Genomic DNA, 4,858 nt, shown 5'->3' with positions numbered 1-4,858 from the left:
TTGAATCTATTTTCTTCAGATTGGTGGTAGCTACTTAAGGAACAATATGATTGACAAGAGACCCAAGTGCTTTGTGATTTCGAATTGCACTGCTTCTGGAAAAAGCAGAGTCTGTTTCGAAGATAAGCATTCAAGATAAATCTTGTGCCTTCATCCTGACCAAGAGTTGTGACATTTGTGCCCTCACTGCAAAGAAAGTGTTCGATAAGCATCCTTTTTTGGTCTAATTGTAGGATCAGCTATCTCCTCCACTTGTCTTGCACCACCAAACAAAGGGAGGGAGAATCATCTGGGTTTGATACCACACAGAAAAATGTCATCTGAGTTGACTTCTGTGTTGAAAGGACATGAGAAACCCACCCCTATGTGTCAGTCTTATGGTGCATGATTGTCTGTGGATCCCAAGCAGATAGTAACTTGCAGACAGCATTAAATGGCTGAGGTACCCTAGTCAGCAATATTCAGATGTTTGACAAGACCCGGTCAGCAATCTCTTTTATATCTACTAGCATTGTTAAATAATTTCTGAAAGGTATTGTTTGCACCTTTATTCTGGTTGCTTTGTTGAAGTCCTCATGGAATCTTAACATTGTGTTTGCAGCTTTGATGAAAGCTAATTTTGAATGGTATTTCATTTCATCAAACATATGCTTAGCCATTTTTGTCCCTCAAGCTACTTCACCAGCATAGGTAACATTGCATTCCCTAGATATTAAATAATGTCTTAAATTGTATTTGGGCAGAACAAAAAGGTTTTGACACTTAAGATACACTTTTGTGGCTTTTGGTGCCAATAAAGGTAGAACACTATGTAAACTTGACAGTTCCAGTTCCGATATCCATTATGCTTCCGATATCACAGAAGCATAATGGAACATGAACAGACAGGTGCCACCAGGTAGGATAACAGATCTTCTACCATTGGCATGATAGCAAAACCAGTGCTTTTTCTGTAGATCCCAATGGAGAACACTTGCAGAGCGGCGACAGGAAGGGATATGCAAACCATTAACAAGTACTACTTTTTGGATATGCAATCCAGAATTTAATTTACAGTGGGACAGGCAGTACAGCCAAACTGTTGTGTAGTTCCTATAAACCTATATCGGATCTGCGTGTTTATTTGCTGTAGGATCTGCGTGTTTAAACAACATACACTGCAGGATTGGTGTCCAGACTGATTCCAGACACCACAACCGGGTATGTTAGCCTGTATACCAGCTAGCTCACTGTGCCACTATAAAACCTTCTTACCAAGGAGAGAATAGTTCTTGGCAACTATAGAACATGACAACTCTGTCCCATCAGGAATTGTGGAAACAGTACAGTACTTTTCACTCAGTCACTCTTGCTCACTTTTGTCTCAGAGGAATACACAGAATAAACGGTGGGGACGTTTTTCAATAAGTATTGATTAAACCAGCATCATTCTAATGTAAAATAGGTGTGCTGAAACAACCATAAGACAGAAACAGGCATGACTGATTACAAGCACCAATAGAGTAAAGGGATGGTAGATTCCTACCATAGTGCTAGAACAATGAATATAGGCAAGTATATAAAATACATAACAGTAATAAATGCATTCTCCTACGATGCCGTCCTATGTAGATGTACCTACGTGTACCTAACATGTATGTAGGTGTAGACTCAAGAATTCCTCTAGGATAAAGCAAACCCTACTACCTGAAGTAGTTAGAGACTGTGGGACCCCGTCTTGGTCTTGAGATTGACACCCGCGAGGGATGTTAGACCAATGCGAGCTGGAGTGTCTGCATGTATGAACCTCAGCGTCTCGCGTCAATGTGTCGGCATGGAAGTCCTTTTTCTTCTCTCCCTTCCTCAACAAAGATATGGGACTCATTTATGAAAAGTGATGCATCACTGCGTGAAAACAGCGATGCGTCACTTTTCACTGCGCCCTTGTTGCGACACCAATGATGCATCATATTTACAGTATGACGCATCATGGCGCAAGGAGTTACAGATACATCAGTATTTCTGACGTATCTGTATGGCGCAAAAGTGACGCATTGCTGGAGTGTGTCACAAAAGTGACGCAACTCCAGCAATGCATCCTTTCACATGGGCAAGTCCCATGTGAAAGCGCCTGTGTCAGTCTTACGCCTGCTGTGAGGCAGGCCTAAGAAATTGACGCATTTGTGTCCAAGAAGTGGCGCAGTGAAATCTTATAGATTTCACTGCGTCACTTCTATGTCCCTTTCTTGCGTCAGAACGCCCCCCCCCGCATACATTATACCTGGTGTAGGTATAATGTGGTGCAGGGGTTTACAAAGTGACGCATCTACCTAGATGCGTCACTTTGTAAATATGGTGCAACAAAGCACATTTTTTACGCTGCTGGTGCGTCACAAAAAGTGACGCACCAGCGGCGTAAAAGTGACGCACGGCCTCATAAATGAGGCCCATGGTGTTTAAATACCCAAAATGGTACCCTCAGGGGATCTACCTCGCTGTGTCATGTTGGACTAGGATGACGGAAGGAATTACCCTTATACATAGTTATTATGCAGGAGATGGTAGTCCTGCTGATATTCCAAGAATCCTCATGCATAATGAATAAGGTGAGCTTTCAGCCAAAACCCCACGTCCTTTAAGCAGTACCGTAACTAGGTAAAAGGTCAGTACTAAGAACCGTTATGTAGTGTAAAGGCAGTGGAAGTATAGGTGAAAGATTTGGTTACTACCTGAGCCTATATCAGGGTACCTGTATGAAGCACACTTATGGTGAGCCTTGTTACCACCAATCGTTATTAATGTTGATACTGCTGTGTTAATTTTTTTTCAAACATTTGAAAGATTCTGTAAAGCAGTAGATCAAAACTACTTACCTGTAACTACAGTTCTCAAGAATGTGTATCTTTCATACCTTCACTTTACTGAAGCTCTGGTATTTGTTAGGGGAGCTTAGAAAAATCTGACAGTTGGGGCCTCTGCAGGGAGTTGAACCCACTGTGACAACTGATTGGCCAAAGTTTGGGTCATAAAAAAGAGGTTGCCTGATACCAATGTGTTGTGCTCTGCAGAAATTAGGATTAAACTAACAACGAAGAAGAGTAACCTCGACCAGGATAAGTTAATTCAGGAGGATGGGTTTAATAAACACAAGTCAATACGTGAAAGTTTAATAGGAAATTAACCAGGTAGAATTTGTGGGCTGAAACAGGTCGGATCATGCTGGTATCGAAACCATGTAACTGCATTGGATAATGCCTGCAAATATACAACTATAGAGACAAGATATAATACTGAACAATAAACAATAAGAAGGAAAGATGTGGTTCAACCAAAAGGGCAATAGTCAAACTATCATAAATAATATCTGTGTATCCTCCTTGGAAAGTGCTCTCTCTGAGAGTAAAAGATCGTAAAAAAGGCAGTGCCTGTTGGAGATCTCTAAGTGTGCCATTTGCCTTTCACCAGGGTGGTGGAGCGCCTTACTCTGCTCCCATTGAGGACTGGCCATTCTCTAAATGGGAGTCTTAGTGCCTTTGCGTCCTTGCCTTCAAATTTGGGTGTAACGTTAATTACAAGTTACTGTACAGTGCAGTAACACCCCACCACGACTGCAATGAGTTACACCCCCATGAAACGAAATGGAGAATAATTATATGAACCTGGTGTTACTGGGCATAAAATTGCATGGAATTTCCAGATCTGTGTAGTTTATGGCTTCCATTTACCTCCTGCTGTCAGCATATGGTAAATGGCAGTAGGGGGTTCTCTTTCTGTGTGGGTTGGGGGTGGAGGGAGAGAGGTGTGAGAGGGTAGCGGAGGGAAGATGATGATGAAGAAGTGTCCTGGCATGGGTGTGCATTGAATGCTCTCCCCTAGCCAGAGAAGAAGGTCAAGTTGAACCAGGGAACAAACCTGGATGCTATTGCAGCCAAAGCCTAAAGTGATTTTCCCACTGTCATTTCCAGCCTGTAATATCAGGTCCAGGGTTTCTGCACCTCAGAAAACTCGGTGTGAAAACACCAGCCAATTGGGATTGGACAGAGGGGAATTCCATATGATAATCTTGATCCACCTGACTACTGAGGGCCTAGGTAGCTGTAATTGGCCAAGGGCGGTGTCATACGAAAAGGATATATGCAGCACTTGTCACTTTAATTATTTGCAACGTTTGTGACACAATAATAAATTAATTTAAATATTTTTCAACATTTATATGGCAATGTATGTATTAGAGTGTACATTTTTATGATTTTTAACCGAACAAAACAATAAATCTTGACATTCAGATCTGATTTGTAAGATTACAGCATGCAAAGAAATCTGAGGGTGCTTTCTTAGTTACCAGAGAGGAGAGAGACCATAATTCAGAACTGATCTGGGAGATCAGAGAGAAGTACATGGATAGCCCACAGCCCAATTTGAAGGAAAATGAGCCCTTTAGAAGACCATCAACACTATGTCAAAAATGAAGGGCTTAGAATAACAGTGACAGATAATTTCCCAATAGTACAAACATATTTTTAAATCAAGTATTTGCTTGGTATTCTTTTAAAGATTTGTTCTTTTTAATGTGTTTACTGTTTGTATAATATTTTAATAAAGGATGGCTATGTTATGCAGTTTTGTGGTGATTATTCCCAGCTAGGAGTGTAGTATTGCTCTTGCATGTTTTCAGAAGCTATGAAAATTATATATATATATATATTTTTTTTTAAAACCTTTATTGTGGAAAAGGAATACAGAGACAGACCTACAACCACCAGGGCCGGTCAATCATACGAAATAGCAAGAACAGATCAATACACAGCTCATCAGCCGACAACCCAAGGGTCCGGCAGCGTGACAGTATGGTGTGACTCTGAACATGTGGCAGATAAGG

At 41.2% G+C, this 4,858-nt stretch overlaps 1 long non-coding RNA gene across 1 annotated transcript; it reads left to right on the top strand.

The window, feature by feature from the left end:
• The first annotated feature begins 608 nt into the window (after positions 1 to 608).
• On the top strand, positions 609 to 4,598 carry LOC144754357 (uncharacterized). The gene is made up of 2 exons (XR_013594715.1): positions 609 to 1,873; positions 2,462 to 4,598. It is a non-coding gene; the product is annotated as an uncharacterized LOC144754357 (long non-coding RNA).
• Positions 4,599 to 4,858: the final 260 nt, after the last annotated feature.

This window comes from Lissotriton helveticus, chromosome 1_1, assembly GCF_964261635.1.
Source record: "Lissotriton helveticus chromosome 1_1, aLisHel1.1, whole genome shotgun sequence".
In the NCBI taxonomy this organism is placed as follows: Eukaryota; Metazoa; Chordata; class Amphibia; order Caudata; family Salamandridae; genus Lissotriton; species Lissotriton helveticus.
The sequence above is the reverse complement of the archived record's forward strand: the minus strand, read 5'-3'. Positions and strand labels throughout refer to the sequence as shown.